We start from the raw sequence: 9,987 nt of genomic DNA, 5'->3' as shown, positions 1-9,987 counted from the left end.
CAAAATTTATTTTTTTATCGTTAACTTGAACGACCGCTTCAGAATAGGGCTTCAACTTCCTGTGGAGCATTTTTTGTGTAAAAGATCGCTAGCCTCGCCATTGGCGCAGCATTTCTTTGTTGGGCTTTTTTTGTGGGAAAGGTCGCAAATCTTGCCATTCTTGCAGTATTTTTTTTTTGAGAGAATTGTCGCCAAAGTCGCCATTCTTGCCGTGCAAACATTATCTTTTTCACTATTCGTCGAATATAATTTTTTTCGGTTTTTAAGGACATATATCGGTGCGAATTTAGAAAATTAACAAATAGTAGTAGGTTTAAAATTTTGGACCTTATACCGGTTGAAACCAAATTATTCAATTACAAACCAAATTAGCGGAGAGGAGAAGCAACGGCATCTAGCTCATAAAATCTTAATTATGTAATAGAGAATAGACTTAACGGCAGTTAACGCCCTCCTACAGCGACAGCGCTGGTTAAATACCAAATAGTTTTTCCAAATTGTGCTATGGAGGCCCCAAAAGTCGAAATATGCCTGGTTTTAAATACTATTTTGCTAGCCTGAATCAATTAAACATAACTTGTTTCACCACTTTAAGAAAACTGAATTTGTAGAAGGCTATTTTACGCCCAATACTGTCGAACACAAAAATCAACTAGGACGTTGTAGGTTTAATTAATGTCTCTACACTTTTAATGCTCTCAAGTAAAAATTAGTTGTCTCATCACTTCACTTTCTATTTAATCTCGGGATAGTAAAAGCCTTACATATTTATATATTATTATACAACAAAAATGTAAATTTTGGGTTATATTTGATACAATTATTATCAGCAGGTATTCAAAACATATTGAGAGAAATCTCTTATGTAATTAAAATTTAAGTACTTACATTCAAGTAAATATGAATTTTTCTTAATTCTTTTTATAAAATATGTATAGTGTCATTTTAGGAAAAAAGCCTCGGAAAAAGGGTTTTGTGAAATGTTTTGGGATGTTAGATTTTGGTTACATAAACCAAAATACAAAAACAAAACAAGAAGAGTAGTGTTAGGTTTGGTAAAAGAGGAAGAATGTCCCTTTAACATTTTTCTTTTAAAAACCGGAAATGACCATATCATTCATCCCTTAAACTATGATTAATATGGAGGGAACTTGAAATTTTTCTCTAGTACACCAATGAAACCAATCATTTTATGTTGGCCATGACATTCTTTGTGTGCACAATATGTGGACTGAAGCGTTTCACACCTTTGGATTGGCTAAAACACACGAGACTGCTTCACTCTCACGAGCCAAATCGACAATTAAAATACTGTTTTACTGCTTGCTTAAAAATGTTCAATAGTTACGTGTCTCTTAAAAGTCATGCATACAGAATGCATATGGGGAAAAATTTGATTACCCAAGTAAATTTAAACAATGATGATGGGAATGATTTCAAAAATGATGAAAGTTCATTTTTTAATCAAAACAATGATGACATAGTCTTAAATGAGAAAGACCCTGAAGAAAATTTAGAGGTTTTAGAGAGAAAAGCAGCTCTTATGATGCTGGAATTCCGGGAGAAGCATAAACTACCATTAGTGGTCACTTCAAGCGTAGCCAAAAGTTTCTCGGAATTATTAGAGGACTGCTTTACGTTTTGCCTAAACTTTAACCTTCCGAATCAAGAAATAGAAAAAGCTAGACAAACTGCACAGTCTATATTAGGAGTTATCAAAAGTACTTACTTATTGGAAAAATATTGCAAGGATAATCTAAACCTAATAGAACCAATAGACTATATACTGGGCTCGAAAAGAGTTAATAACAAAGTATTTAAAAAAAACATTAAGTTATGTTCCCTTGATTCTAGTTTTAAAGCATTTTCTTTCTCACGCGGATGTGTGGTCGGAGATTTTTAAGGAAAAAATAAACAGTGACTCTCAGTATCTAGTCGATTTTGATGATGGGGAAATTTGTAAGAATCATGATCTATTTAAAAACGATTTATTAATGCTTAGACTTCACTTTTATATGGACGAGGTAGAATTCAAGAATCCATTAGGTGCAAAAAAGGGATATACAAAACAATCCTTATTTACTTTATAGTAGGAAATTTAGGTACCTTTTTCCGGAGCAAACTTAGTTGTATAAAGCTGTCTTTAGCTGTTAGATATCCGCTCGTAAAAGAGTATGGACTTTCAAAAATTTTAAAACCACTTTTAGATGATTTAGAATTGCTACAGTCGACTGGGTTTGAGATAAATGGTAAACTAATAAATGGAGCAGTGGCTTCAATTTCTGGCGACAACCTTTCTAGCCACTTTCTTGGGGGATTTTCACAATCATTTGCAAAGGGCAGAATCTGTCGTTTTTGTATGATGAAGAAAGAAAACATATCGGAATGCTTTGAGGAAAATAACATGATTTTAAGAACCGAGGAGATTCACTCGTATCATCTTAACGCGATTTTGGAAAATCCAGACAACTCTTCAATTTATGGAGTTAAGGGCCCTTGTGCATTTTCAGTTTTACCACATTTTAAAGAGACAGAATCGCTACCACCCGACATTATGCATGATTTCTACGAGGGTGTAGTTCCAAATATTCTTAACCTACTTTTAAATTATATGGTAGATAGTGAATTAATCTCTCTTGAAGAAATAAATTACAAAATAGAACACTTTAAATATGGCGATCTACACAGTAAAAACAAATGTGTCCCAATTACAAAAAAGGTCTTGAATTGTTGGGGAAATCTTGTAGGCACAGCTGCGCAAAATAAATGCCTCTTATATTTCTTCCCTTTATTTGGATCTTATATACCAGCTAATGATGCTTATTGGGATATACTTTTAGTGTTAATAGAAATAGGAGACATTATAACTGCACCAGTTATAGATAAAAATTGGCTTCCTTATCTCTATGAATTGGTAATACAATTTTACACTATGCTCAAAGAAATACCTACTGCTCGCTTTATACCAAAAATGCATTACTTAATACATTACCCAAGATTACTCGGGCAGTACGGACCTTTAATACGCTTATGGTGTATGCGTTTTGAAGGGAAGCACCAGTATTTTAAAGGTATCGCGAACATTTCTCGAAGCTGCAGAAATATATGTTCAACGGTAACGAAAAGGCACCAGTATCTTCAGTGCTATGAGCAAAGTGGAAATTTGGGATTGGAAACAGGGGATTATATGAAACAAACAAAATTGCCCTTCAGTCAACTTCCAGAAGGGTTAAGGAAAACGTTAAGAAATCATTTTAATTGCAAAGCCGAAATTGGCCAAATTGTATCCATATTACGTAAATTTTCTGTAACTTACAAGGAGGGCTACATTTACGTTGTATCACTATCTGGTGAACTCATTCCCACATTCTTGAAAATTTACTTCATTGTTGAAATTAATGAGAAATGGCACATTTGTGGTAGAGTTCTTTACTGTTCAAAGTATTTAAGGCAGCATAATGCTTTTGTCGTTAACGAAATACGCGAAACTTGGCACACTATTCACCCTGGCGAAGAACTTGACAGCAACCCACTGCAGTGTTATTCTCTCAACGGAGATGACTTGATCATCTTAAATCACAAACTCTGTAATAAAAATTAAACGTCCAACTTTCTACGCTCAGATCGATAGCTCTTCTCTATCACGTCACTTCAAAGGAGAAGAAAAGAAAATTTAGTTGTGAAGCAATTACCATGCAAGACTTAATCGAAAGTTTAGAAAAGCTATTTTCTTGCAAAATCAATACTTTGCAAGTGTTTGATGGCGATTTCGAAGATTGGGTCGATTTGGATGTTGGAGAAAGCCTCCCGGAAAATAAATCAAAAATTAATTTGATAATTGAAGAAGGAAATGAAGTGTAAGAAAATTGAAAATTTGGGGTTTTTTTTGTAAACTTGACAATAATTTGAATTCACAAAATAGCAATCAATTTGAAAAAAACAATGAGGCAATCGAAATTGTGGTTCCAGGGACATCCGGTGAAGTGTCTGAAGATTTGCCAAATTTATTCATTAGAAAATTGCCAACCTTCTACCGAATCCCAACTCTACCTTCTACTATATTGGATCTCATTTCAAAGAAAGATTCAAGGGTATTCCAAACATCAAACTCTTCTCTTATTATCAATGTTTTATTTCAAGATGCAAACAGATTTGTTTGGTGAAATTAAAATATAAAAATATATATATTGTTAAACTTCCAAATTAATACTGGTTTTATTGTTCCAAGGTACCCAAGTAGTCGAGAGTACAACGAAATTTGTCGGCAGTGAATTACAAAACATCCATTTCTAAAGGATAGGCTTGTTGGTTCTCTTGGCTATGCATGATTTTACACATTTTTTATATTGCTCATTATTTCTCCAAGAATGTGTTTAGCTATTGGGATTTAGTAGGACTACTAAGCTGATTACCTAATTACTACCCTATATGTTTTAAAGTATGCTTTCCCAAACTCAGTAATAAATAATTGTTAAGGAATATTTAATTCAATTTTGGTAATGTTAGTACAGATGAAAATAGCCCAACAATTGATGTTTGTCAATTTAGTGTGAATATTTTATCTACATAGGGAACATGGAAAACTGCGTTAGAGAATAAGTTCCGCCATGAACGCCTAAAGGCCTGTCCAGACTGCCACATTTTGCGAGTTCGCATCTTCGCTTTGCTTATTTGCAAGATCGCGCTACTGTCCACATTGAGTTTTCGCTACTTTGCGTCCTCACCTCGCGAAGATACAAATTTCTTGCGACTAGGCCAAGAATTTCGCGCCTTCGCGAGAAATGCACCAATCACAGACGAGAGGAAGACTTGGGCGATTAGTTTCGTTTTTCTCTTTGGACAACGTCGATAGAGAAGGGCAGATGGCGCAATGATTGCTCAAACTTTATTGGCTCTCAGAATGGGAAAAGCAAAATTTTTCCGTGAATCAGAACAGAAGTGCAAATGATTTTCGTGATATGTTGCGAAGATGCGAATAGACGAAGGCGCGAACACGCGAGCGCGAGTTCAATGTGGACAAAGCTTAAAAAACAAACATGTGCCAGAAATTGTAGCTATGGCTGGAAGATTTAAGTCTAAAAGACCTAGAGCTGTTGAAGAAACGGACGAAACTAGTGTCATGAAAAGAAAATTAACAGTCAAACCAAAATCACAGCTCGCCACACCAATGGTGAGGTATTGGGAATTGTTACCTTTCATTTGTTTTAACTTTTTATATCGTTTTTCTAGGCTGTTGCTGGAATGGCAGAGGACATATATTCCATTAAAAGCCACATTGAGGCATTAAATTAAGAGTTGGAAAAATCGAAACCGGACCAAAATATTTTGTTCAGAACAGCTTGTTATCGGCAAGAATTTGCTTTCAAGCACGAGTCTGAAGAATTAATTAAAGAGTTTCCACTTTTATGCCAGAAAAATGAGGTATTTCGAGAACCAATAGCGAATGAAACTTTTAAACAAATATATGTTCTCCCATCGCCTTCGTTGGTCTATGGCATTTTTAGTGCATGGTCCTTGTTAGCCCCTCCTGGTCAGAACAAAAATGTGCCCTGAAATAGCTTCAAAAGACTAGATTCACTTCTATATGAACCTTAATTTGCTCTTAAAATTATAAGTAACAAGCCTATTTTTCTAGACTGTGAAGGAAATGAACAGGCTTCACAATATTAGACCATCAGCGGAAAAGCTGATGGTTCACCACTTCAAACCTTTGGCCCATAAAATTATACAAATATCTCAAAGGAGCAAGGAAAAAAATGTAAAAATATTACTCAAGGTACTAGAAGAGAGTAGAGGTGTTTTGGCGGCTGATGTATTTGAAGGTAACCTTTTCGTAATTTATACACGATTTAACTTGGAGGGTGCTCTACATATTCTTTCTTCAAAATTAGTTTTGGCTTTACACCGCATAATATTGAATACACTCTTTTTAATTGTCTATACCATTGTACTCCTATTTAGTTTGAGAGATACCAATGATAATGGTTTCTTTAAAATGGTTGAACGGAACATATGAATAATAGAACTGCGATACCAATAATATTTGTTTCAGAGCGAGAGCTTGATGCAGCTTTGCTGCTTCTTCCCTGCATATTTAACGAAAGTTTTAGTATCATGGATAGCATTTAAAGTTAGTAAATGTTAATAATTTTTCAGTGCAGATGTTACACAAATTATGAAATTTGAACCATTGATTTATTTTGAATAATTCATGCACCTAATATATAATAGAAAGAAATTAAATTTCATTTTTTTCAGGAAGCAGTTGTAAATACTCCGACCATTGTATTTTCTAATAAAAGACTAGTTTACGAAGAAATACTCATGGTAAACAATGAAACTTTATTAGGTGTAAAAATTTCTAATAAAGGTGGAGAGCTTTCGACCCGAGGGTCTTCATCAGTCCAAGCCAAGTTGGCTTGGACTGATGAAGACCCTCGGGTCGAAAGCTCTCCACCTTTATTAGAAATTTTTACACCTAATAAAGTTTCATTGTTTACCATGAGTATTTCTTCGTAAACTAGTCTTTTATTATATTATTTTTACCATGGCAAAAGTAAAGTTTAATATTTATTGTATTTTCTGAAGAGCAAGCAGAGGCCATTTTTATTTCAACATATGAAGTGAGAGTCAATGGAATGACATTTGAAGTGGGAAGTTTAAAAATGGCAGTCACGTCATTATTTAGCGCCTATTACGCAATGCAATTGCTATTCCCTAAATCTTTAAAAAAAACAATGGAATACTTAGAAAAAATTGTATTTCGCATTGAAAACAAGGAAGTGACTGCTCCAGTTTTGAACGTGTACAATAAGTTGAAAGGGTAATTTTGATCGTAATAAATGAAATTTGTTAAGAAAATCTACTCTTATGCCTATACTATCCTATTATTTGCTATTAGAATAAAACTCGTTTGAATGCCAATACAATACTATTTAAATCCCGAAACACTATCATTTGAATGCTAATCCGATCATATTTAAACCAATAAGAACTCTCGTTTGCATGTTAATCCAAGCCTACTTTAACACAGAACCAGTCACGTATGAACGCCAAAATGGTTTTCGTTAGGCCTAGTTTGAATGTTAGTCCAATCTTATTATAACGCAAAAACGGTTTAGTTTTAACGCCGAAATCGTTCTCGTTTGAACCGAGGGGGAAATAACTCCCTGAAGAGGTGTACACCAGATTAAATATTACAAAGTATTAAAAAATAAATTGGGATTATTCAACAAAAAGTGGGATTAATAATGACGAAGTAATCTCTTGGCGGTTAATTTGATATTAGGCAAGATTAAATGGGATTACACTTTTAATTCGAAGATTCATTAGGATTAATAAGGTTTATGTAAGGTTAAATCGGATTAAATTTTCAAGCTAGGATTCACTGGTATTACGCTTTTTGGGAGGGATTCAGGGGTTTATTACGTTTTTAAAGAGGGATTCACAGCGATTCACAGGTATTACGTTTTAAAACAGGGGTTCATCGGTATTACGTTTTTTGGGAGGGATTCACTGGTATAAAAATAAGAATCCATCAAATATTTTAAGTTTTATTTGGGATTAACGACATTTTTCATGGATTAAGGGGGATTATTTGCTATTAATATATGATTATAAAAATAGTAAGGATTATCAAAATTTTCTGGGATTCACGAAATATTGTGGTTTTTCTTGGGATTAACGGCAATTTTCAAGTATTAAGGGAGATTTATACGGTGTTAACCAAAATTTTTAGTATTAAGGAGATTATTTTGAAATTGCAGATTTTTCTTGAGATTATTATTATTATCTTGCATTACTGAATTTTATTCGGGATTACTCAACGAGTGTACACCAGATTAAACAAGTAATTACCCGCTCGACTTTAATATACCGATGCCCCCGAACAAAACTTACACTAACCAATATGAGCTGTACGAACGCAACGCTCTGTCAAATTATTGCGAAGCTGAATACCAAGTGTCATTAACCGGAATAGTTGAAGTTTTCCATCCTCGGGTATGTCTCTTCGCTAGAGTTTATTATCTGGTAAGCGAATGGATGCGTATGCCAAAATCTCGATCTAGAGTTTCACCTAACAATGTGAAGAAGTAGGACTGAGAGAATATACTAGGCTTGAGTTAGGTATCGAGCCTTTAGAAAAGCTAGGCCTAGGCTCGAGTAGGACTCAAAGCCAAAAGAATTTAATGTAAAATTCCTAAGCGCTGAGGGTACAGGTACTAGCTAGCCGACCACTTCGAAATTTAGTTGTTTTTTCGTTGAGGGAAACCAGATGGTTGATCTTAATAACGCAGGTATCGAGATCTTCGCACAATGCCATTTTAGTTCAATTTCAAAAATGTTACTTACGCTCTATTTCAAATGTATTTTCCATTGTTTTCAATTTTTTTTTAATATTTCCGTTAACTCAAAATCTATTCAGCTTAGAGAAATGATACATGAGGCTATGATACTTAATATAGTTGCCAATCAAATAAAAACCAATATGAAGTCAAAACTCTAAGGACGTACTAAAAATGCATAAATGATCTAGAAGTCTCGAAAACAATTCGAATATTCAAGGCACTTTCCATGAAGTACGTCACACTCTTATGGAAGAGGGGTTTCTAAATTTGTGATGGTGCGTGAAGTCACGTTTAACATTAATTTTGTTACGAAGTTAGAAAAAGGCCGTTTGGCTCTCTTTCGTTATAGAAAAAACGTAATATTCCAAACTTGGGAACGACTTCTACAATAATTTACCAAAATATTTATTCCATCAGCGCTTGAAAATTTCAGCAATGATCTCCTACTTACGCGTACGTGTAGCGAATTTATACAGCGCATTTAAAATAAACAGAACAATACACTGCAGAACTTAGGTAGCTACGCGTACGCCTAAGGATCGCTAAATAGAGAGTACACGTAGTGTAAGCTTAACCCTCTATTGTGACTGTTTATTCGCCACTAGTATTAGCAAGGATGAATTGGACCTCCCTTCCGATTGAAATGGTTTCGTTTCTTTAGCACATTTTCGAAATCAGAATCGAACGCTCGATTAGACTAAAGTTTTCGTGTGACAATGTCCAACCTTATAAAGTGTACCCATTTAGCTAAGCTTTATGGATTTTTTTGAAGCATGTAAAAATAACATCCAGACTTTTAAGTTCCAAACCTCAAGCAGAGGCTTACGATATTTCAAAAAGCTTACCACGGAAGAGAACTTTGAATTTCAAGCCAGGCTAAATATTTCTGAGCGGGACGCCATATCACTCAAGAAAAAGGGTCGCTTTTCATATTAATCAAACTAATTGACTAGGGGGGGGGGTGTTTTAAGAAATTTACGTGGTTTTTAAGGGAGAGGTCCGAAAAAACGTGACGAAGCAAGATCTGGGGGGACGGGGTCGGAAAATGCCGTTTTATTGCGCGTGACGTATTTTATGGACGGTTCCCAACATAAAGAAACTGGAGAATTCCGCTTCAATTTGACCGAAAAATGCGCAAAAGAAAAAACTATAAACCTAGTTGATCAGCCGATTTTTCAAAAGTATTTCCATCGCAAACTACTTAGCTCTAGTTACGTGACATAACGATGAGCTAATATAGTTCAGATTCATTGGTAGTTTAAAACGAGGCACACAAACCGGTCGATGTACCCCCCTTGCTTCTTATTTTACACGACTACCGTTGCAAATGGTAGAAAAGGGCTAATGTTCTTTACTTTCTGGTTATCTATATGCTTTTACTACTAGCTAGCCAACCACTTTGATATTTAATAACTTTCTGTTGAGGAAAACATACAAAGCAGATATTTTCTTATATCTTAAGCAATATATGTTTTCTACTACATTACTTAGAACTCTCCATGTAGTTTAAATGTTTCACTTTTACTAATAACGCAGGAATCGAGATCATCGCACATTGTCATTTCAGATCAATTTCCCGACTTGAATTTGGGCCATTTTGATGGGCAACAATAAACAGTGGCGTAGCCAGAGGGGGGCG

The 9,987-nt window shown here is 34.7% G+C and overlaps 1 long non-coding RNA gene across 1 annotated transcript; it reads left to right on the top strand.

The window, feature by feature from the left end:
- Positions 1 to 5,365: 5,365 nt before the first annotated feature.
- On the top strand, positions 5,366 to 6,288 carry LOC149682583 (uncharacterized). Its single transcript, XR_016365495.1, has 2 exons — positions 5,366 to 5,822; positions 6,053 to 6,288. It is a non-coding gene; the product is annotated as an uncharacterized LOC149682583 (long non-coding RNA).
- The last annotated feature ends 3,699 nt before the right edge of the window (positions 6,289 to 9,987 follow it).

The sequence above is a fragment of the Phalangium opilio genome, unplaced genomic scaffold (genome assembly GCF_054372755.1).
Source record: "Phalangium opilio isolate 3A_F unplaced genomic scaffold, DU_Popi_V2 ptg000038l_1, whole genome shotgun sequence".
NCBI classification, from domain to species: Eukaryota; Metazoa; Arthropoda; class Arachnida; order Opiliones; family Phalangiidae; genus Phalangium; species Phalangium opilio.
Note: the sequence above shows the minus strand (reverse complement) of the source record. Positions and strands in the feature narration are given on the sequence as shown.